The 25,897-nt window shown below is 40.3% G+C and overlaps 1 long non-coding RNA gene across 2 annotated transcripts; it reads left to right on the top strand.

Moving 5' to 3' along the window:
• The first annotated feature begins 10,342 nt into the window (after positions 1-10,342).
• LOC124110104 (uncharacterized) lies at positions 10,343-22,468 on the top strand. Of its 2 annotated transcripts, none has more exons than XR_009224376.1 (4): positions 10,343-10,493; positions 17,867-17,930; positions 18,623-19,208; positions 19,298-22,468. It is a non-coding gene; the product is annotated as an uncharacterized LOC124110104 (long non-coding RNA). The 2 variants fall into 2 exon arrangements; XR_009224374.1 differs by lacking the exon at positions 10,343-10,493 and adding an exon at positions 17,232-17,330.
• The last annotated feature ends 3,429 nt before the right edge of the window (positions 22,469-25,897 follow it).

Raw genomic sequence — 25,897 nt, 5'->3', positions numbered from 1 at the left:
CCACCCCCACCCATGATTGAATTTCCTGGGAGGCTCCTCAGAACCAGACCCGAAGAAAAGATTGGCTACTGTCCAAGTCTAGGAGCAGGTCAATCTAGAGTCTCAAAAGTAGGCACCACCCAACGAAGCCCCCTAAGCCTGATTAGACTTCACTGCCACCTGCTGGAATTCTCCTCACACAACACTGCAGAAGTGGTACCCTGGGTGAGCAAGAAACTGGTTTAAATGGACAAAATGCCAACTGACAATACGTCCGACCCATCCCACCTCATATTGGTAAAGAGGCAAGCTGAGTCTTACATCAAACAGCTTCAATCTTAGGCCACTCCAACAGGCAGCTCAGAGAGCAACACAAAAACAGGAAGAGGTTAACAACATCCACCCCTTGCTCTATCAGTACCTAACTCAAGAAGAATTGGAAAGAAAGACTATTGGACATAGACAATGACCACTCAATCTAGTTAACCATTTTGACCACCTCAGTGGAGAAGTTTCTTCATTTTTCACTAAGATTTCAGATTTTTAAAAAATTTTAAATTTAATTTTTTGTATTCTTTCTTTGTGTGTGTGTGTTGTGTGTGTGTGCGTGCGTGCATGTGAATTCTGGCTGTGCTGATTGGTTCAGGAACATATATACACACACATTTCTTTTTTCCCCAATTTTAGCATTTAAAAAATGTAATTTTTTCCCTAGCATTGTCTTTTGAGGGTTTGGATTTTTTGGGGGATTGTATATTTTGGTTGAGTTTTATATTATTTTCATTTGTTTATTTCTCTGGTTTCTCTTTTTCATCTTCTCTTGCTAATGGTCAATTTCTATTGTTCTCTCTCCCTCTCTCTAATACCTTGCTTCTTCTATTTTCCCCCTCATTCCGTATAAACATCACTTGCTATACCTCTTCTGCATTTCCTCTGTTTACTTTTTGAAATTGTAAAGTATTTTCTAACTTCCTAAAACATTTTCTTTGCCCCTAAGTAACTGTATTTTTTAAAATATTTTTTAGTTGTCAATGGACTTTTATTTAATTAATTTATTTATATGTGGTGCTTAGAATCGAACCCAGTGCCTCTCACACACTAGGCAAGTGCTCTGCCACCCTGCCACCACCCCAGCCTAAGTAACTGTATTTTTAACATCTTTCTGAACTAATTGGTCTATATAACTCCTGCCCCCACCATTAATGCCAATACAATCATTACTACTGTGGATGATATAGTTGACACTTGTTATTTGCTTTAAAGCCAGTTCTAGTTCATGGTTACTATTTTCACCATTGATAACTGCTGAATCCACCATTTCTCTTTAGTAGTAGCACTTTACTTTAGAACTGTGTATTGTTTGTTGTTTGCAATGATTGTAACTAATATATATTTTGCCCCAGTCTGTGAAGTGCTGGGAATTTACAAGAACACTAAAAGTTCACAGGTTAGAAATTCTGCTGCTGACCTACATTCCCTGACATTACTCCAACTTAAAGAAGTGAAGAGACAAAAGCTCCAAACCAACAACAAGGACCCAAGTGGGAATAACTGGATAGGGAACCCGGGTCCCCCCCACCTTGGTATATATGCATACATCAACAACAGAGAAAAGTCACAGAACAAATAAGATAATTACACATAAAAGGACACATGGAAAAAAAAAGAGGTAGGGCAATCCACTTCAAATGATATGTAATTTCAAGGCCTCTGAAAACATGACAGAAGAAGCACACAAATCTCCCCCCAAAATCCACCATCCCCTAACCAAGGAATCCACTGATAGAAAGATAGACAAAAGCCCACAGAAAGATTATAAAAAACTGATTATTAAAATGCTCAGTGATATCAAAGAAAATCTAAGGAGAAAAACCAGGTAACATTTAGAGGCAAACCAATAAGGCTCACTTCCGATTTCAAGCACAGACACTAAAATTAAGGAGGGCCTGGAATGAGATATTCCAAACCTTAAAAGAAAAACACTTCCAGCCAAGTTTACTATACCCAGCAAAGCTTGGTTTCAAATTTGAGGGGAAAATAAAACCTTTCCACAGTAAGAATAAGGTAAAAGAATTCATGAGTACCAAGTCAGCACTACAAAGAATACTCAAAGATAAACTGAACAAAGAGAGCTAAAAAAAAAAAAAAAAAATTATTCCCAAAGCTCCAAAACAGAGGAAGTTTAATAAAAGAATAATCCACTAAATAAGATTCAAGACAGGATAAAATATAGCAAAAAAAAAACAAAATGGCAGGAAACCACAAACATACATCCATACTAATGCTGAATGTTAACAGTCTCAAATCCCCAAATAAAATACACAGATTAGTAGACTTGATTAAGAAACAAGATCCAACAATACGCTGTTTGCAAGAGACTCATAGGCGAAGACATCCACAGGCTAAAGGTAAAAGGATGGCAAAAAATATTCCAAGAATATGGTACAAGAAAAAAAGCAGAGATACTTATTATTATATCTAAGAGCGCAGATTTCAAATAAAAATTACTCAGAAGAGAGACAAAATAAGGCTATTACATTCTAGTAAAAGGAACAATCCAAGATGAAGATATAACTATTAAATAATGAAATTGAAAAAACAATTAAAAGTCTTCCAAAATAGAAAAGCCCAGGACATGATGGATTCTCAGCTGAGTTCTACCAGACACTTACAGAAGAAATAACACCAGTCTTTCTCAAATTATTCCATGAAAATGAAAGACAGGGAACAGTTCCAAATACATTTTATGAAGCCAATACAACCATGACAACAAAATCAGATAGACATCAAGAAAACTACAGGGGCTGGGGATGTGGCTCAAGCGGTAGCGGGCTCTCCTGGCATGCGTGCGGCCCGGGTTCGATCCTCAGCACCACATACAAAACAAAGATGTTGTGTCCGCCGAAAACTAAAAAATAAATATTAAAAATTCTCTCTCTCTCTCTCTCTCTCTCTCTCTCTCTCTCCCCCTCTCTCACTCTATCTTTAAAAAAAAAAAAAGAAAGAAAACTACAGACCAATATCCCTGATGAATATGGATGCAAAAATCCTTAATAATATTAGGAAATCACATTCAAAAACACATCAAAAAGATAATACACCATGATCAAGTGGGTTTCCTTCCAGGGATGCAGGGTTGGTTTAACATATGCAAATAAATAAACATAATTCATCACTAAACAGAATTAAGGACAAAAAGTACATGATCATCTCAATAGATGCAGAAAATACCTATGATAAAATCCAACACCTATTCATGTTAAAAATGTTAGAAAAACTGGGAATCGAAGGAACTTATCTCCACATCATAAAAGCCATTTATGATGAAACTTAACCCAACATCATAGTGAAGAAAAACTAAAAGCATTCCTTTTAAAATCTCACAAGGCAGTCCACTCTCACCATTCCTATGCAATATAGTCCTCGAAACAGCCAGTGTGATCAGGCAAGAAAAGTAAATCAAAAATACAAGTAGGAAAATATATCAAATAATCTCTTTTTGCCAACGATATGATGCTATATATAGAAGACCCAAAAAAACTCCACCAGAAGACTTGCAGAGCTTATAAATGAGTTTAGCAAAGTAACAGGATACAAGATCAACACCCATAAATCAATAGCTTTCTTATACTCTTACAGTGATTTGGCTCAGGAAGAAATCAGGAAAACTAACCCATTCAAAATAACCTCAAAAAAATAAATACTTGGGTATTAATCTAACTAAGGAGGTAAAAGAGTTCTACAGTGAAAATTATAGAACACTGAAGAAAGAAATTAAAGGAGGCCTTTGAAGATGGAAAAACATCCTATATTCTTGGATAGGCAGAATCAATATTGTAAAAATTGTCATACTACCAAAAGCAATACATAGATTCAATGCAATCTCCATCAAAACACCAAAGAAACCTTTGAAAACTTAGTTGAAAAAATTTTGGATCAACTGAAAAGAAGCACGACTTTTGAAATCTGAAAGCCTTGGTTCTCAGTATTATCATTCTTTATTGAATTTATTTCTTTAAAGTATGTAGTTTTTAAGGAAAATAAAGTACCAGTGACATTCTTCACAGAACTAGGAAAAACAATTCTTAAATTAATTTGGAAGAGTAAGAAATCCAGAATAACCAAAGCAATGCTAAGCAAGAAAACCAAAGCAGAAGGCATCACAATATCTGATCTGCAATTATACTACAGAGCTGTAGTAACAAAACCAGCATGATATTGGCATCAAAATAGACATGAAGACCAATAGAACAGAATAAAATACACAGAGACACACCCACATACCTATAGCTGTCTGATGTTTGGCAAAGGTGTCAAAAATATATCTTGGAGAAAAGACAGCCTTTTTAACAAATAGTACTGGGGAAACTGGAAATCCATACATAGAAGAATGAAATTTAACTCCTATCTCTCACCTTGCACAAGTCAACTCAAAGTGAATAAAAGACCTAAGAATTAAGCCAGAAACCCTGCAACTGTTAGAAGAAAATATATGCCAAATACTTCAACACGTTAGCTCATCAACAGACTTCTTTAATAAGACCCCTAAAGCACAAGAAGTTAAAAAAACAAAAAACAAAACAAAAAGTCAATAAGTGGGGATGCTATCAAACTAAAAAGCTTCTTCACAGCAAAGGAAATGATTGAGAGCGTGAAGAGAAAGCCTATGGAATGGGAGAAGATCTTGGCCAGCTACTCCACTGATAGGGGATTAATATGCAGAACATACAAAGAACTAAAAAAACTTATCACACACACACACACACACACACACACACACAGCAATCAATTAATGGGCTAAAGAACTAAACAGAAACTTCTCTAAAGAAGAAACACAAATGGCCAAGAAATATATGAAAAAATGTTCACCATCTCTACCAATCAGGAAATTGAAAATCAAAACTACCTAAGATTTCATCTCATTGCAGTCAGAATGGCAATTATCAAGAAAGTGGTTGTGGAGAAAAAGGTGCAGTTGTACAATGCTGGTGGGACTGCAATCTAGTACAACCACTCTGGAAAGGAGTATGGAGATTCCTCAAAAAATTAGGGATAGAACCACCATATGACCCAGATTTCCTATTCGTTGGTATTTTCCCAAAATATCTAAAATTGACATACTACAGTGATACACCCACCTCAATGTTTATTGCAGCACAATTCACAATAGCTAAATTATGGAATCAACCCAGATGCCCATCAATAGATTAATGAATTAAGAAAATGTGATATATATATATATATATATATATATATATATATATACACACACACACACAATGGAGTTCTACTCAACCATAAAAAATGATTAGATTATTGCATTTGCTGGCAAATGAATGAAAAAAGAAAATATCATGCTAAGTAAAATAAGCCAGAGCCAGAAACTCAAAGGTTGAATATTTCTCTGATATGTAAAAGCTAGAATAAAATAAAGGAAAGGGGGAGGGAAGGATAGGATAATATAAAGAACCAATTGAATATAAATAGATGAGTGAAAGGAAGTCAAGAAGAGTAGAGGAAGGAGAATGGGAGAGGGGAGGTAGGACAGGAAGGAAAAAGAAGAGGGAAAGGGGGGGACATCATGAAATGAAATTGATTTCTATGCATATATGAGTGTTGGGAAACTCAACTACTACATATAAGTGCTATTTAAAAACATTTCATTTTAAAAAGCACTATGCTGAGTAAAATAAAATAGTTCATAAAGTAGTACAGACTGTACAATTCCATTTATATGAAGTTCTAGAATAGGTAACACTGGTCTACAGTGCTAGATTACTTGGCTAAGGGTATGATTTGAGTCACTGCAAAGAGGAACAACTATTTCGGAGTGAGAGAAATATTCTATATCATGATTGTGGTGGTGTTTACACACATATATATGTTTATGGATATATGTATACATATATTGTGGTGTAAGGCCTAAAACTAAGGACTTTTATGCTGCTTTAACATCTGATGAAACTAAGAAAGTATCAAATGACCAAAAAGCAAGTTCTTGGAAAAGGTCCCCCAGCTAAACAACCATGCTCACCAAAAGGACCAGGTGCAGGTCCTGCCGATGCCTGAATAGCAGGTTTCAATTTCCAGCAAACCTACAGAATTATTCAGACAAGCCAATCACATCCTTCCACAGTGACCAGGGGAATCCTACAAAACAGAAATAAGGAAGAGGAATATAAATGACAATTTTAAGAGGTGAGACTGCAAAGGAATCAAAAACACCTCCCTTCTCCTCTAAATATCACCCAGCTATTTGCAGCACAAAAGATGACTCGGGATGATAGAACTAGTGTGTAGACCAATGGAAAATTTCCCAGACAGAGCCATCTTGGCAGAAAGAAGAAAACTACAGGGGGATTGTTGCTGAGAGGGGTAGGGGGCTACCAACACTACTCAAAGGATACCTAGTAGGTCCCTGGCCATTTGACCTACCTCCAGAGTTAGGTGGACATAGGTCACAGGAGTACGCTGGACTTATTCAGCAAAAGGTTTCCAAACACTTTTCAAACTGCTTCAGCAGAATCTCTTTAAAACCAAACAGCAAATACCTTAACACAATCATCCTTCATATCCACCCAGAAAGGCTGACTGCCAGCATTTTGAGTTGGCCCTCATAATTAGAGAGGTTCCAATTGTTTTAAGATCCCTGTAAGTTGTAAAAACTTCAAACTTCAGCTGCGTGCAGTGGCACATACCTGTAATCCCAGTGACTCCAGGAGACTGAGACAAGAGGTTCACAAGTTTGAGGCCAGTCTCAGCAGCTTAGGAGACCCTCAATGACTTAGCAAAACCTTGTCTCAAAATTAAAAAAATAAAAAGGGCTGGGGATATAGCTCAGTGGTAAAGTGCCCCTGGGTTCAATCCCCAGTAACAAAAACAAACAAAAACTTCAAACTTCATTTACGTTATTAAAATATTCCCTCTGGATAGGAAGGGCAGCAGAATACAACAGACACTAGTATGGCAGTATGTAAAAAAGTGGATGTGTAACCGATGTGAATCTACAATATGTATACGGGGTAAAAATGGGAGTTCATAATCTGCTTGAATCAAATGTATGAAATATGATATGTCAAGAGCTTTGTAATGTTTTGAACAACTAATAAAAAAAATAAAAAATAAAATAGTCCCTCTGATTTCAGGAAGACTTTGACCTATTAGAATTCAAATTGCAAGCTAATGATGTTTTCATTATTTGGAAGAACAAAAGTGTAATCAGATATATAAGGTATACAGTGTACCTTCAGCCCCATATATGGCCCTGGAAACCACAGCACAAAAATGGCAAAAATTGCCCAAATGGATAGAGAGAGGGAGGGAGGGAGGGAAGGGGGGGGAGAGAGAGAGAGAGAGAGAGAGAGAGAGAGAGAGAAGGAAGAAGAAAGAAGAGGAAGAGGAGGAGGAAGAGAAAGACAATGAGGGAAGGGGCAGGGAGGGAAGGGGAGGGGGGACAATTATGGGGAAAAAACATAAGTGTGATTCATTTCTTAATCACACAATCCAGAAAAATCACCAAAACTTATAGTTGATTACACAACTGTCAAGATTAATTTTACATGCCAAATTGACTGGGCCATTAAGTGTTTAGATATTTCAAATATTACTCCAGGTGTATCTGTGAAAGTGCTTTTGAATAAGATCAACATATGACTCAGTAAGACTGACCAAAACAGATGACCCTCCCTGATGCTGGGGGACCTCATCCAATTACTTGAAGGCCTAAAAGAACATGAAAGCTGATCCCCACCCCACCACGAGTAACAGGTAAGTCCTGCTGTATGACTGCTGCAAGCTGTGACATTGGTCTTTTCCTGCTTTTAGACTTGAATTGAAACATCAGCTCTTCTTGAGTCTTAAACCTGTGGGCCATCATACTAAAACTTACACTATTGATACCTGGTTCACACACCTTTAGACAAAGATTGGAACAACACATTGGCTCACCTGGTTCTCTAGCTTGCTGTCTGCAGATCTTAGTACTTCTCAGACTCCATAATCATGAGACAATCATATAACAGACTTAAATAGTTACACAGATAAATTGATAGGCACACAAATACACACATTGGTTGTATTTCTGGAGAACCCTAATAACACCTCTTTTATTCAGTGCTAGGGATTAAACTCAGGGTCTCACACAGGCTAGGCAAGCAATCTACCACTGAGCTACATTCCTGGTCCCCTTAAACAACCTTTTAACATCATAAAAGGCATTATCCTATAAGACATATGGCAGATCATCTGAATTTATTGGGATATGTAACTTTGACCAAAAATCAATAAGAGAGCAAAGGCTTTTTACAGCAATATACATTTAGAGATTAACCTAAATAATATGGTATGATACTTTATTTTATGCCCATTAAAGAAAGTATAATTTTATGTTTTGCAGAATATCAACCAAGTGTATACCTAAACTACAATCAGAGTTCTGCATTTCGTATCCCACTACCTACACAGTCAAGGCAATATAAATCTAATGCTATTACTGAACACCTATGCCATTCCATTGGTTTCATGAAAAATGGGTTAAACAAAATTTTGATAAGTGTTCATCAACAAATGACATATGTGTGAGATTTGGGGTTTGGAATAATTAGGTACTGTAAGTTCAGGTTGCTTTTTGGAAATGAGGGAATCTTTCCCCCAAAGTACCTCTCTTCTTCTTACCCTGCCTTGGCAAATAAGCTAAGGGGAATGAAAAAGACTGGTTTACAAGATTCAGCATCTGCAATTGGATAGCTGTCAATAAGGTGTCCATCCCCAGAACAATCACATGACTCAATCTTCTGTTTTATATAATGCCAAGCAAGAGTCAACATCACTATCTGTAGGGCAGAACACAAAGGTTTTGAACAAGAAATAGGCTCCATTAACAGGACCAGACAGGGAAAGGGGCCATACTCATTACGACTCAATTTCTTTTTAAATAGTGTCTGACATTTATTGAAAGTAAGGAAAAGAAACTTTTGTACAGGTAGTGTAGAAGAGCTGGAAAGAGTACACGGGTTACTGTGTTGAACAAAAGGCACACACATCAGAGAGACAGTTGCACATTCAGAAGAAAACTGGATTCTGGGGAAAACTAAGTGGTCCACAGGAGAAAATGAGAGACTCCATTTGGCTGCCAGGAACACAAGAGGTCTCTGGGAGGAGGGAGGGAATGGGATGTGCTGAAGATGAAAGGCTGGCTGGCCCCTTCTGGGGAGGGGGCGGTGGCAGCCAGCTGGGTGAATCAATGTCCACGGGCTGTGGCCAGCTCAGGTACCTCCAAGGAGAATCCAGATCACTAGGAGCGGCAGTCTGTCGGTGAGTGTGGTGGAAGGCGATGGCAGCGCAGCGCAGCACAGGCGTGTGGGCAGAGCGCGATGCAGTCCGGTGGTCTGGCAGGGGTGGTGGGCAGCGGCCGGCTGTGGGTGGTGTGTCCAGTGTGTAACGGGGGCCCAGCCTGCGTGCGGCTGGAGCACAGGACAGCGTCCGAATGGGCACGGGAGGGGCTGGGCTGGCAGCACAGGGCGGGGGCCCGCTCCAGAGCGAGGCCCTGTGGCGGCAGCTGCGGGAGCCTGGAGCGCTATTCCTGGAACAAAGGCAAGCACTACGCGGGAGGGGACAGCAGCGCAGGGAGACCGCGGTGACGCGAGCGAGCTAGCTAGCGAGTGGGGAGGGAGGCGCGGCGGGAGGGCGCCTGGCTCAGCTGACCCTCCCCAGAGCACCGGCCATAGGCCCGAGGGTCTGCAGGCCTAGAAGTCCTCGTCCTCCTCCCATCCAAAGACCCGCTTCATCTCGGCCAGGAAGCCCCGGTAATCATTGAGCAGGGGGCTGTCCTTCTTGATGTAGGGGATCACCCACTCCAGGGCCGGGCCCGTGAGGCGGGTGATGAGGAACGTCACCTTCAGGGCGTCGCTGGAGAAGGTCTTGTCGTCCACGAACATGTAGGAGCCGGTCTGCACGATGAACTCGGGGAGCCGGTCGGTATCGCCGTCAAACGTCTCGGGAAAGGGAATCGGGTTTCTCCACCGACGCGCCGCGGGCCGGATGGGCCAGGCCAGGAAGGCCTTCATCAGCTGCACCCGACCGTCCATCGCGCCGCTGTCAGTCGGCTGGGCTCCGCTGCGTTTGCAGGGCTGCGGGGCTGTCAGGGCCGAGGCGTCGCCGGAAGTGTATGTTTGCGGAGGCGGGCCCAGGCCGGGGTGGGGGCGACCGTGGGCGGAGCCACGGCCAGGGTCCCTGCGCCTGCGCCGGCTCCACTCAGAAGCCTTGGTGGTCGCTAGTGCGCAGGCGTGTCTCTGGGTGCTCTGGGGCCAGATGGGGCGGGGGCGGGTATGAGGCCCTCAAGAAGGAGGGGTTGGTATCAGAGGGGCTGGATGGCGTTTCTTATTGTGGGACCTGGGTGAGCAACCGGGAGCAGGGTGGGAGCCCAGGACACCTGGCACTGTTTGGTGAGGGAGGAGCCCCCTGCCTTTGGTGATCTGAAGGGTCCATGTCCTGCAACCTGAGGAGGCTTCCCGCAGGTACAGCTCCCTGCCCCTCATTCATCAGCTCTTGGGTATTCTTTTGTTATTTTTGGCTCTAGATCCCCCTTGAGTGATGCTCAGTGCACTTATTTTCCTGCTTCTTTGTTCATCTTTCAGCGTGAGAAGCATTATCTCCCTGGCTGCAGATGTGGTTTCTTTGCAGCATTAATTAGGAATGACCCAAATATTAGTTAATATAATAAGCATCAGCTTATTCAAAGAACATATAGTGAACAATTTATGTAAGGAATGTTAGTATTAAGAAATATTGTAATGTACAATATTAACGTTTTCTTAGTGATTCACGTGGTTTATTATTATTAATTTGCTTAGGGTATAATCCTGCAACAAAGTATGAGCACAGGGTACATGTTATTACTTCGACATCTGCTTTTTTTTTTTTTTACTTTTAAGTTTTATACTCTATTATATTCTATAGTAGTCAGTAGTTGTTTTTTTGTTTGTTTGTTTGTTTTTTGTTTTGGTACCAGGGATTGAACTCAGGGACACTCAACCACTAAGCCACATCCCCAGTGATATTTTGTATTTTACTTAGAGACAGAGACCTACTGAGTTGCTTAGTGCCTCGCTTTTGCTGAGGCTGGCTTTGAACTTGCAGTCCTCCTGCCTCAGCCTCCGGAGCTGCTGGGATCACAGGCGTGCACCACCATGCCTGGCCAGTAGTCAGTGGTTTTTTAATATTAAAAAAAGTGAGCAAAATTCCTCTAAAAATTAATCAGTCCCAGATGCAAGGGTGAAAGCCTGTAATCCACCCAATCTGAATCTGAGACAGGAGGATCACAAGTTCAAGGCTGGCCTGGGCAATTTAGGGAGACCCTGTCTCAAAATAAAATAAAAAAGGCTAATAGTGATATAGCTCAGTGATGAAGTGCTTGCCTACTATGCCGGATGCCCTGGGTATGCATAACCTACCACCACAACACACACATGTACACACACCACAGATTTAAAAACAATTTCCCCAAGAGAATGGTTATAGTGAATTTCCAGAAAAAAAAAATTCATTCTGAACCCCACAAAGGACTTGAAAAGCTGGTTCTAGTCTAAAGGCCTACAGGCTCAAGTTTCAGTTCAAGTCCATTTGAAAGAAAAATCTGATGTTTCAGCTCAAGGCTTTCAGGCATTTGGAAATTCCCTCTTACACACTTGAGGATCAGGCTTTTGTTCTATTCAGACCTTCAATACATCGGATTCTGTCTGTCCACATTAGGGAGGACAATCCATTGTTCTCAGTATACCAATTTAAATTATAATTTCATCCAAAACACCCCCACAGACAAACCCAGAATAATGTTTGATCAAATGTCGGGGCACCCTCTGATCCAGTGAATTTGAAACATAAAATTAACCATTATAATAATCACATGATCTTACTTATTCTCTGGTAGGTTTTAAAATTTAAAGAAATTATTTAGTATCCAGTTTTAATAAGATATCGGAGAAATGAGCATTCTCTTCGATTTGTAAAGAGAGTTTAAAATGGTCACGGGTTTGTGGAGTACATTTTGGTTATGAATTTCAAAACCATATAAATATCTAATATGTTTTGTCTCAGAAAATCTGTTTCTAGCAGATTGTACTCTAGATGAAAAACCGAATGGCCCCACATGCTAAGCATCCCAGGTTCAGTGCACATATTTCATTACAACATCCTGGTGTCAGTGCTATCACCTTGCTGGTGCCCACACCCGTTCCTCCTAAATGTAAAGGCATTCTGTGGCTCATTTATCTGTTTGCTCAGAGATACACATCCTACCATATTGATAAAAAAAAGAAAATTCCCTACTATGGTCTGAGTGGGTCCCCCCAAATTATTGGAGCTTATGACTCATGTCACAGGACAGAAGTGTAGCAGTGTGCCCATTTCCCATAGTGGACGAGTCTTATCATGGTCCTCATCACTCAAAGCATTTGGCATGACATACTGGGAAAGAATGGAAGAAGAGGAAGCAAAGGTGGGTTTTGGGGTCACTGGAAGGTGTGGATGGAGAAAGTGCTAAGGAGATCAAAGATGTATGGAGAAGAGGAAGGAAGCCTTGGGATGACTTATGGGAATCATCTCTGTTACTGGGGACCAACATCATAGTAATTAATGAATCATCTAGTCAGGTCCTTTATCTATTGATATATTGGGGATTGTCTTAGTTCATTTTCTGTTGTTATAATGAAATACCTTAAACTAGGTGATTTATAAAGAATAGAGGTTTAGGGGCTGGGTTGTGGCTCAGTGGTAAAGTGCTTGCCTGGCACGTGCAGGACCCTGGGTTCGATCCTCAGCACCACATAAAAATAAATAAGTGAAATAAAGGTATTGTGTGCAACTACAACTAAAAAATAAATATTAAAAAAAGAATAGAGGTTTATTTTCGTTCATGTTTCTGGAAGTTAAAAAGTCCAAGACTAGGTGGTAGTATCTGGTGAGGGCCTTATTCTGCACTCTAGCATGGGGGGAAAGCAATAAGACAAGCAGACATGTACAGAAGACAAAAAAGGGGGCTGTGCCTGGTGTGGTGGCACACACCTGTAATCCCAGAGACTTGGGAGGCTGAGGCAGGAGGATTGCAAGTTTAAGGCCAGTCTCAGAAACTTCACAAGGCCCTCAAAAACTTAGCAAGAACCTGCCTCCAAATAAATGAAATAAAAAGGACTGGGGACATAGCTCAATGGTAAAGGCCCTTGGGTTTAATCCCCAGCACCAAAATTGGGGGGACTGAACTCCTTCCATAGCTAACCCTTTCCTGCAAGAAAAGAATTAATAAAATCAGAGCTCTTATGACCCAAATATCCCCCACTATGCTACTTCCCACCACTGACACATTAAGGAGTTAAGGCTCCAACATGTGACTTTGGGGAGATCCTCTCAGAACATGTAGGGAATTTTCTTTTTTTTTTTTTAATCAAATGGTAGGATGTGCATCTCTGAGCAAACATATAAATGAGCCACAGAATGCCTTTACATTTAGGAGGAACAGGTGTGGGGACCAGCAAGCTGATAGCACAAGCACCAGGATGCTGTAATTCTGGTTTTGCCTACACACACACACACACACACACACACACACACACTGCTGGGGCTTAGCTTCTGCAGCCCTGACTCCTTTGTGTCTCCCTTATTGCTGCCAACCAGCGAGCACACCTTCACATATCAGTCTTTCTTGGAGATCTGGACTGGTTTCCTCCTCAGCCCATTCTCTGTCCTCAGGAGATCTCAGCTACTCCAATGACTCCAAACCTTGAGAGCTATAGCTTGGGTGGTGCAAAGCCTTGAAAGGGGGGCAACCAGAAGCCTTGGAGTCCTAATTCCTGGCCCAGTGTGTCTGGAAGATGGAAAATTAAGTCAGAGAAAGTTGTTCTGGAGTGCTAAGATTTTTGTTTGATTTCATATGCTCACAGGTAGAGACAAATTTCCCTCCAGATAAATCATACATGTGAGTCTTACTCATATCTGATTGATTGATTGATTGATTGATTTGAAGTACTCCCCAGTACTTCCCAATACTGCAAATAAACCAGGGGTGTTCTATCACTGAGTCACATCCCTAGCCCTTTTTATAGATATTTTTAATTTTAATTTTTTTTGTACTAGGAATTAAACCCAGGGACACTCTGCCTCTGAAATACATCCCCAACCTCTTTTATTTTTGAGACAGGATCTCTCTAAGCTGCTGAAGCTGGCTTTGGACTTGTGATCCTCCTGCCTCAGCTCACATTACAGGTGTGCTCATCCAGCTTCACATCTGATTTAGATAAGACTCTGGACTTTATACTTTTGAGTTGGTGCTGGGACAAGTTAAGATTTGCCAGAATGGGGTGCTATTGATATTGAATGAGTTCATTTTTCATGTGAGAAGGACATAAATTGGGGGGGGGGGGTTCAGGGACACATGCTATGATTTGAATACTGGTATTCCTCCAAAATTCCTGTCAGAATCTTCAATGTAATAATATGAAGGAGTGGGGCATTTGGGAGGTGATTAGGTCTTTCTTCATGAGTGGGATTAGTGCCCTTATAGGACAATGTGTTAGCTTTAATTGCTGAGACAAAATACCTAAGATAAATCAACTTACAAGGAGGAAAGATTTCTTTTGGCTCATATTTTCAGAGGTTTCAGTCCATGTTTGGATGACCGCATTGCTTTTGGCTCTATGGTAAAGCAGAGCATCATGGCAGGGAGCTTGTGGTGGAGCAAATCTGCTCACCTCATGGCAGTCAGAAAACAAGGAGTCAGGGTCGCAATATCACCTTCAAGGACATGACCCCAATGACCTAACTTTCTTCTATTAGGCTCTACTTCCCAAAGGTGCCACTGCATGACCTTTAGGGAACATTTAAGATCTAAATCATAGAAGATAGGTGTGAGGGAGCCTCTTTTGCCCCTTCTACCATGTGAGGATACACAGGCAGTGGCATCAATAAGGAATAGGTCCTCACTAGACACTAGACACTAAATCTGATGGGACCTTCATCTTGGACTTCCCAGTCTCTAGACTTTGAGCAATGAATTTCTTTTTTTAAAGTTTTTTATTTTTTATTTTTTTATGTATATGTGTGTGTGTGTGTGTGTGTGTGTGTGTTTGGTGCTGGGGATTGAACCCAGGGCCTTGTGCATGCAAGACAAGCACTCTATCAACTGAGCTATAGCCCCAGCCCAAGCAATGAATTTCTGTTGTTTATAAATTGTGCAGTCCGGGGCATTTTTTATAGCACCCTGAATGGACTAAATACCTTCAACTGAAAAACAAAAAATCTCTGAAAGATAAACAGCTGGTAAGAAGAAGAGCTGCAATTTTAATTCAAGCAACATGCCTCAAGCCCAGATTCTTAAACTTCTATCTAGAATGCTTAATAGAGAACACAAATCGATCATTTTTCTAGACAGGCCATGGATGTGAGATAAACTATGGATATAACAAGAGTGACTTGTGACAAGAGATAATAGAAACATAGGTGAACTATGATGTAGGATATGGGCAGTGGTCAGGCATTGAGAGGATCCAGCCATTTGTCCATCTGCAAAGGTCAGTCAGAGGGATGAGCATCAGCAACAAGTATGGATTGAATTGGGAGTTCCTGGAAATGGGATTCATTGCAACCATCCTAGTCTTCTTCTTTTTCCCTCCCCATGCTACTTAAGTTCTTCTTTTTTTTTTTTTTTTGAGAGAGAGAGAGAGAATGAATTTTTAATATTTATTTTTTAGTTTTCGGCAGACACAACATCTTTGTTTGTATGTGGTGCTGAGGATCGAACCCGGGCCGCAACGCATGCCAGGCGAGCGCGCTACCGCTTGAGCCACATCCCCAGCCCTACTTAAGTTCTTAGTTTCATTACTTCAGTGATTGCTGGACAAAACCTATAACAACTCCCCTGCCCTTTTGGATCTTTATCAAGGTATTATCACAAAAACCTAACTCTGGAAAAACCCACTTTTAATCAGTTTATAAAGGAGCAGCAAGATTCTAGTGGATAAACCCTCCTCCATGGACAATACCTGTGATATATATATATATATATATATATATATATATATATATATATATATACACACACACACACACACACACGCATACATATACATGCCGCAGTCTGGCTGGGCACAAAATCACGAGCCACTCACAGCCTTGTAGATTCAAACAGCAATTCTTTATTCCCGAACTCACACCAGCACTCTACACACGTTCTGGGGAAATCCACGTTCTCTGCCAAATTCCACGTTCTGCATCCCAAATACTCTCTGAATCCCGCGAGAACTCAACGGGAACTCAAGGAGCAGGCGAGCCTGAGGCATCAGGATACGCCCTATTCCCAGCAGGGTACACCTTAAACCTGGAACCGCCCTAAACCTGGATTGTCCTAAACCGGGAACACCCTAAACCCCGATCCGCCCTGGTCCTTGAGCAAGGTCACCTTACATGCAATGTCACTGCAAATGACCTGGGTCATGCCATGCATCATTCTTACTTAGCAATGGCCCTCAGCATCTACATACATATATACATATACATACATTGTAAGGGTCCGGCAAAGCGTCAGAGAAAGAGACCACCAAGTGACCACTCATGCAATTGGCAGAAGGGGATTTATTGAACCAGCATGCTGGGGCTCCGTGCCCACTCGAGAAGGGAAAGCAGCCCAGAGCCCAGAGCAGGGGTTGTGCAATGCTTAAGTACACTTTTTGGGGAGGGCGGGACTTTACATACATCACAGTCTCCTTTAACAAATCATCATACACCACGGGAAAGTCAAACAACAATTCCTAGACTTGATTAGTACATTCATTGGCGGGAACAGGTCAGGCTGGAGTGATAGGTCATTCCTAAGGAGGGGGTTACATTCAAACTGATTGGTTTGGGCCTTGAATGCCTACGTGACAAGCTGCACAGGATCTCGGGCTATAAATCAACTAAATGGCCAGTAGGGCATTGTCTTAACTGCCTCAGGAATTTAACCCATGCTTTGCAGTTTAGAAGCAGGTTTACAATGCCTGGTCCTTTACATTTTAACTCAGGCTTTGCAGCTTAGAAACTTTACAATGCCCGGTCTTTTATACTTTAACTTCAATTTCTTTTACCCTTACAACATACACACACACACTCATGCATACACATACCATTATGTTTTGATATACTTATGCATTGTGGGATGGTTAAATCAAGCTTATTAAAAATATCCATTTCCTCATATCTTATCCTTTTTTGTGCAATAGATCTCAAAAATGAATTCCTAGCCAGGTATGGTGTCGCATGCCTGTAATTCCAGGAGCTTGGGAGGCTGAGGCAGAGGGATTGAAAGTTCAAAGCCAGCTTCAGCAATGGTGAGGCACTAAGCAACTCAGTGAGAGCCTGTCTCTAAATAAAATACAAAATAGGGCTGGGGATGTGGCTCAGTGGTTGAGTGCCCCTGAGTTCAATCCCCAGGACTCTCCCCAAACAAAACAAAACAAAACAAAAAATGCTGAATTCCTCCTAAGTGAAATTTTGTACAATTGATTATCATCTCCCCATTCCATCCCCTCTGCTTCTCATCTGTTCCAAACTAAGATTTAGGAAGCTAAGACATTAGATGTAGACAGTTGGATTATTACAGTTGTATTCTTAGCACTGCTCAGTAATCCAGTTGTCTCTGGTGCTTTAGGTTCTTAAACCACAGTTTGGAATTGATTTTTTTAAATATTTTTTTAGTTGTTGATGGACCTTTATTTTATTCATTTATTTATATGTGGTGCTGAGAATTGAACCCAGTGCTTCACACATGCCAGGCAAGTGCTCTATCACTGGAGCCACAACCCCAGCCCCAAAGGTTAACCACTTGGAACTGATTTTAATCAATTTTATTTTGCTCTTTCTTCAGACTTCTGAAGAAAACTATGAGGACATCTTTCCTAGCTACTGTTGGCTGTGAAGTTCCAGGGCAGGTAAGGCATCATCATGAAATATTGCATAGTCACACAATGCAGCTTCACTTTCTCACCTCAAAATAATCTTCCCTATGAGTGGAACAGTGCTATCATTAGAGAGTGTCCCTCCCAAGGGAATTTGTACAGTGACTCTGCTAATGCAACTAACATGACCCAGAGACCATGTGATCCCCCTTCCACAGTTGGGGGTAGTAAGTTCAACATTCAAGGTAGTCAACTCTAGCTAGGGTCCCTCTTGTGTAGACTCAGAAATTGAGTGCAGCTGCAAAAATCACTCCACAGATGGCCTTCTGAAAAAATATCTGTGTTCCCTTGTGTTCTTGAATACTCATGGCACTTGATGATCTTTGCTGCTCATCCAAAGCTCTGCTATCATTCATCCTAAAACAACAGAATAAATTGCTCCTGTTGGGGTTGGGGAAGGGAACATGAAATCAGGGATGGCCTCAGAGAGCAGGTGGCTTGTGACTAAGCCACTGAGGTGATAGGGATAAGTCCTAAGTTTGAGCCATGGGGGCAGGGTGGGGGGTTGTTGTTGGTGCTGGTGCAAGATCTTCACAGACAGAAAGGGAGGAAAGGATATGGAAATCCAGAACAGAGTAGTAGAGAGTTGTTTGAATTATTTGCTGGGACCAATCCTGGGAGGCTGCTATGAGTTAACTTGTTGGATCCCCCTGTCTTTCCCACAGTTACGGCAACCTCAATTGGTTTCCCAACATTCCAAGTGCAAGTCTTGGGTCCACCACACCGTGCCTCACCCGGGGTTATCTGATTCCAGAGATCATATCATTCTCAGGCATCCCAGCTCTGATGTCTATCCATGTGCCCACCTAATAGCAAAGAAAAACTCCCATCTACCAGTAAAGGTGAGAGGAATAAATATGGAAGGCTTCCTGGAGGAGGGTATGACTGAACTGGGTCTGGATAAATTGGGTGAGCCAGATTTCAAAAATCAGAAATGTTAGGAAGCAAAAATTAAGGTAACGCAAAGGCAGATATGGGCATTGAGGTATGGCACACGGAATAACAAGCAATTACAGTATGAACTGGACCTTGAGGTATGGGCAGTTTCCTCCTCTAAACGTGGAGAGAGTGGACAGTTTCCCTGTCTATCATCTCAGATCCTCCAATGATGTTGTTGAAGGCAGGGCCATAAACTGGCAAAGAAGACCTACCACGTGACCATTAACGGATAGATTGTACAACTGGGCTTCTATAAGCAGTTCCCCACCCAGATGTGGGAACTGGGTGGCTGCCTACGGTGATCACATAAGTGTAAGTTTAATAATTTTGTTTCTTAATTGGTGGTTTGTGTTGTGATTCTGATCCAATTGAGTATATGATTTGTCCTAACGTCTTACCAGATGTGATGGTAACAGACGTGTCCTATGAGCTTCTGGATAAATGACAGTGAAAGCTACGCTGGCCTCAGTGTTATACTTTATATACCAACATGGTGAGTTTTTCAGATGATTTTATTTGTTTAAATAAAACACCACCCCAGCCCCATTCATGATCATTGGGTTTTGTGTTGTTTTGAACTTGAAAATGAGAAACAGTTGGTGTGAATGGCTGAGCTGGTGTTGGTCTAACATGGCAGTAGCATTTGGCTGCTAGAGAGCTAATTTTCCTTTTATTTTACAGAGTGGTTGGATAGACATTGCTGAGATGTTTTCATTTTAATCTTGGTCTTGGCCATGTCCATGAGATATCATATAAGATATTTGTGACCAGAAAAGGAGGAAAGTAACATGCCAAGAAATCTGGTGTGGGATTAGGACAGCTTGTGGCAGCTGCCCTTGCAGCCAGTTTTGCATTTCATTTAGCACCATGTTTATATGCTTAATATAATTTTTTTGGTTAAAGTTTAGAATTGATCTTCTTCATATGTTGTTGTTATCTTTTTAAAATGTTTCCTGATAATTTCACCATGAAAATAAGCAAATTATTGTTCATCTTGTTCACTAACCATCAGGAATCATCTGAAAGTGGTCATTGAACTCTAGTTTTAAATTTTTTTCCTATAATTTACTTGTGTATTTAGTATCATTTGTATTCAACAAAAGTGCTCCTTAAAAGTCTGGTGTTGGGCTGGGGTTGTGTAGAGAGCTCAGTAGTAGAGCGCTTGCCTAGCATGTATGAGGCACTAGGTTCAATACTCAGCACCACATTAAATAAATAAATAAAATAAAGGTATTGGGTCTATCTACAACTAAAAAATTTTTTTTAAAGTCTGGTGTTAGTTACACTTTATGAATATGAAACATAGTGGGTTGCTTGGCAAGAACTTGTAGGTTTAAGATCCTGCAGGGAATGGAGTTCCCAGGTTTCCTGTTTCTTACGTTATTTTATAATAGAATGGCATGGGATTTTTTTCATGACATTGCAATCACTTGAATTTGTTTAATTTTGATTTGACTTTGTTCTTTAAATATTCATTAAACAAAAATGTTTTCAGTGTGTGTATTCTGAAATGAATATTCTGGATGGGCACTTAAAGTCTTACAATCACCATGGATGCCCTTACTGCTTTTTCACTCCCAAAATTGAACTCAATTTGGTGTTTAATTTTACATGTTCATCCTCATTGTATTTGATTATGTTCTGGTCCTGGGTCTCCTATAATGCCTTTGAATATTTTTGTGTAAATTTCAATTTATAGAGAGAAAATTAATGTTTGTTAGTGTTAGTCATCTTTCCATCACTGTGACAAAATACCTGAGGAAAAAAATTTAAAGCAGGAAAGATTTATCTTGGCTTACAATTTCAGAGGTTTTAGTCTATATTCACTTGGTACTTTTGTTTCTGGGCTTGCGGTGAGGCAAAATATCATGACAGGTGTAGTTGCTCACCTCATAGTTGCCAGGAAGGAGAGAAACAGAGGAAGGAGTCAGAGAACTAGATATACCCTTGTAGTACACGCCCCCAGTGGTCTGCTTCCTCCAACTAGGCCCCACCTCCTATAGTTTCCACCACCTCACAATATTCCATTCAAATATGAACCCATCAGTTGATTAATCCATGGATAAGATAAGAACCCTCATGATCCAATCATTTCCCAAAAATCTCACTTCTGAATATTGTTGCTTTGGGGACCAAGCCTTCAATCCATAAGCATTTAGGGGACATTCCAGATCCAAACCCTAACATCATTTGAGTGCTTTTTTCCACATTATAATTTCTTGTGTGAATTAGTTTTCTTTTAAAAAATTCTGGTGTTGCTCCTGCTCCATAAACATCCTTTTGAAAGCACATGTTTTGGGATAATTTTGATTTGTAAATGCAGAACTTAATTAGTTGACTTAGTTCTTGATAGTATACAACAGGGACTGTTCTTAACCATCTGTCATCTGCAGTCATTATACTGTGGGATTATATTTTGCAGAAGAATTGTGTATTTGGTATAATTTTATTCAATTAAATGTGATCCTGGCCCTTTTAGATAAAACAATACTTTCTTTAGTTACATACTGAAGATAATAAAAACATTTTCTATATAAACTTATGAGCTTTCTGAAATAAAAATAAAACTATTACTGCAATATGATCCCACTATTCCACTACTGGGCACACATTGAAGTAAATGCAATGAGCATGTTTAAGAGATTCTTGCTCTCCCGTGTTTTGCAGCCAAGATATGGAATCAGCATTAGTGTCCATCAGCACAGGTGAATAAAGAAAACATGTATGTATACACAACTCAATACTTCTTGGGAACAGAGAGAAAGAAATCCTGTCATTGACATAACATGTATGAATCTGGAGAACATTATATTAATTGAAATACACCAGGCAGGAAAAGATAAATACCACATGATCTCCCTCATTTGGGGAATTTTTAAAAAGTTGAACTAATAGGAAAAGACAGAGCAGTAGTTACCAGTGGTGGGGGCCATTAGGAGGTAGTGAGGAGAAGTATTTGTGAAAGGGTATTCCATTTAGATTAGAGCAGTATGCGGTAGGGACCTACTATATACCACAGTGACTAAAGTAGTGATCATATATTCTATTGTTGAAAATTTTTGAGCTAATGTTGTGTATTCTCACTAAAAATGATAAATAAGCTGGGCGCAGTGGTGCTTGCCTGTAATCCCAGCAGCTCAGGAAGCTGAGGCAGGAGGATCGTGAGTTCAAAGCCAGCCTCAGTAACACCAAGGCACTAAACAACTCAGTGAGACTCTATCTCTAAATAAAATACAAAATAGGGCTGGCATGGTCGAGTGGCCCTGAGTTTAATCCTTAGTACTCCCCCCAAAAAGATAAATAATGTGGTAATGCACATGTTAATTGTTTAGTTTTAAACAATGTATAATGAAAAATACTTGTGAACATTGTATTGTACACAGTGTGTGTAAAATTTAATCTGACAATTTAAATAAATAAATTGACAACTTATAAAAATAAAAAACTTAAAGATAAAGCTATTGTTTTCATTGGCTTTGTGCCTCTTGTTTTAATGACAGTTACTGGTCTCAAGTTGTCAGCTAGCCTAAACTTTCATTTTTATATTACCATTAAATTGTTTCAATATCATTATACATATTGAAGTTTTAGTCTTTGTATCTTATTTCGTAAATCTACCAAAATTGAAGAACTTTTTTTTTGTATCTTCAATGTAAAATTGCATACATTGACTGACTCAGTATTTGTTTTTTCTTCCTTTTTTTTTTTTTTTTGGTGTTGGGAATTGAACTCAGGGCCTTATGCATGCAAGGCAAACACTCTACCAAATGAGATATATCCCCAGCCCAATATTTGTTATTTAATGACAGTGAATGCCCAGAAGTAATGGTCTCTAGTCACTACTGAACATTGTTTTGAATTTCCCAAATGAATTGCATGTTGAATTTCACATTATTTAACCCAGTTCTGTCCCTACTCTTTTGCATAAGTTTTCTTTGAAAATTATTGGGAATTTTTAATTTAATAAGGAGGAAATTCAAGGTTAAATTGAGTGAGTGCTTTCTCTTCTCTGGGTATGAATGACACTTGCAGATCATGTCTCACAATTTCATTTTTTGTTTATTTTACTTTCCTATGGTGCTAGAAATTGAGGCCAAGGACTTGTACATGCTATGTATATACTCTTCCATTGAGGTATGCCTCCAGCCCACAGGTTTTTGGTTTTGGGGATTTGGGTTTTTTTTGGGGGGGGGGTGAGTACTGGAGATTAAACCCAGGGATGCTTTGCCACTTAGCTACACCCCCAGCTCTTTTTAAAAAAATTTTGAGACAGGGTCTCCCTAAGTTTCTTAGGGCATCACTAAGTTGCTGAGGCTGGCCTTGAACTTAAAATCCTCCTGCCTCAGCCTCCCAAGTCACTTGGATTGCAGGCATGTGCCACTGCATCTGACCAGCACACAGTTTTATTTTTGAACCACAATTGTGTATACCCATGGCCAGCATTAGAGGAAAACTCTTGTCTTATTCAAAAACCTGAGGACTACAAGTGCTGGGAGTAACCTGATACTTGGTTTGAGGTAAAACACAAATATTTCCCTTTTATAATGTTGTTGATTGAGTTATTAGCCTTTTTGCTGATTAGCTCTTGATATTGACTCTGTGTGTGTGTATTAAAATGATTCAATGCTTCCTATATTGGTAAATTTGGTGTTCTCTAAATATTATCGGACTAAATTACATTTAGAAATCAGCAGGATTGATTACTGGTATTTGGATTTTGCTTTATCTACATATATGTTTCCAGCAGAAATACAAATTTGAGGAATTGAGATGCCCTAAGCAACTCAGTGTTAATTTCTTTGTTGTATTTGTAACAATTCCAGATTAGTTTGCTTAAAAGCAGTATTCTTCCTCCAGAAAGAGACATAATCCCCCTTTTTCAACACTTAACAAATCTAGTCCCCTCCTGTTTTGGAGAGTGACTGCTGCTGCCAATTAATCTATCAGGTTTTGAAGGGTAATTACACTTTTTGCTATTTTCTCTAAGTTATTGAACAGATTTTTAGACAAACTCTGAAAATAGGAGAGGGAGGCTTTAGACCCTCCCCTTGTTACTGTCTAAGGGTGCTGGATTTATTGTTTCTGTTCAGCAAAGATTTGAAGAACAAGGCACAGATCTAGTAAGCAAGCAGCAGGTTTATTGCAAAAGTGACATAGACAGACTTCTCCAAAGAGAAGGGGCCCCATTGCTGGGAATTCAGTGGAGGAGTTTTGGGCTGTTCTTTTTATGGTCTCTGGAATTTCCTCCTTCCCTTGTCTCCTCCCCTGTCCATGCTAGCTAGCTTCACTATCGTAAATTGGAGCGCCCTGTGTCCATGCATGTGTTTTCATTTTTCTATTGGATTCCCCACTTAGGAGCATAAGTACAGAAGTGTCTGTCTGATTGGGTCCCCTGCTTGTGTTCATGAACACTTTCATCAAGCAGGAAGTTGTGGTGGGAAAACATAAAGGCGGCAGCACCCCAGAAAAAAACCCCAACATGGCGTCTAACGACCCTCTCTCTCCTCTTTGTTTCTTTCACTGGCGTGAAACGTTCCCGCCGGCGCCAGTGTTCAAACCCTGCTGGTGGGAAGCCTTAGCCCCAATTAGAATTAACTTCTTGGGCTCCGGAACTGACATATGGAAGAGCTTGCCAATAAACGGGCGACCTGTTACCTACCTCAGCCCTGCGACCTCTCTTAGACCTATATAAACACACAGCCTTTTGTAATAAAGCGGAAACCTCTTTGGTAATCTGTGTCGTGTGGTACAGCGTTTTCCAGTCTTACAAGTTGACCTCATCAGAAGACCTCTCCATTCTCCTTTGTTCTGGCCCTGTTCTAACTTCCTCACTCGCCATCTTGCCCTGACTGCCTAAGCCCTTCTACATCTCCTTCACCCTTTTCCCAATTCCAGTGGCTATTCCCAGTCCTACTGAGAGAAGAATTAGTTGTATAGCCTGTTTTGCTCTAATACATGTTATTAAAGGTGTGATTACAGATTGAATGTGAGGGGCTGTATCTCATATTTGGAGCTAGATACAGCAGTGCACACGTTCCATCCAGTTGGCTGGTAGATACAAGTAAGAATTGGTTCCACATAGGAAGAATATTTCCGGTGTCTCCATACAGAAGGTAAGTTTGATTGAAAATGCAACTTAGTTTCTTATTTTCAGATTCCCATGTGGATAAAGTTCTGGCCAACACAGCCTCTGTCAGAAATTGGAAGGGGCCATAGAACTGGTCTGGGGTTACCCCTAGGGTTTTATTTTCCAAATGTAAGAAATATCTTTTTACATCAATGAGAATCCTTTCAGTTGAACTTTTATAACTGGGTGGAGCAGATCTCCCAAAGAAAGCTATCTGTGCAAGCAGAGGATCTGTTTGAAAAATAGCCTGAGTTTTTATTTAATAAGGTATCCTTTTTTCAAGAATGGTTTCCATGACAAACATACTGGTTTTCTAAAGGAGGCTGCTTGGGTCACCATGGAATTAAAGTGGACTCTCTGTAATTTTTAAGGAGTGGTGGCAAAGGGTTTTTTTGTTTTTGTTTTTGTTTTTTTTTTTAATTTTCCCAAGTTATACCTAGGATTCTGTTCCCTCTGCATTCAGAAGGGTGCCTGGAACTTGAATCTCATTTGGGTTGTAATATATTCCCCCATATTAGCAGGTGAGATGGGGTCTTAATAAGGTTATATTGATAAGACTGGAATTTAACTGTTCTTTCAGTCATTGTGTTTTTGCTCATCTTTTTAATTTGGAAGTTGTACAAATCATCTAAGATCATTAGCCAGAATGAATGACCACTGTGACATTTCAGGTAGAGAGTCATTTTGCTGGTAGTCCTTAGCTGGGCATGGACTGGGATATTGGTGTTTTCTGTAGAGCTGGAAGATGGGCATATCTAATAGTCCTTAGCCAACTGGGAATTCGATTGGTTTAAAAGACAGTGGGTAAGGTTTGAAGTTCTGAACAGATATGTTGGATGCAAAGATTCTCCCAGAGGCTGGCCTGAGCCAAATT

Source organism: Marmota monax, unplaced genomic scaffold (genome assembly GCF_021218885.2).
Source record: "Marmota monax isolate L192 unplaced genomic scaffold, Marmota_monax_Labrador192_F-V1.1 WCK01_AAM20220418_F8-fsc00054, whole genome shotgun sequence".
In the NCBI taxonomy this organism is placed as follows: Eukaryota; Metazoa; Chordata; class Mammalia; order Rodentia; family Sciuridae; genus Marmota; species Marmota monax.
This window is presented reverse-complemented; position numbering and strand designations above follow the sequence as displayed.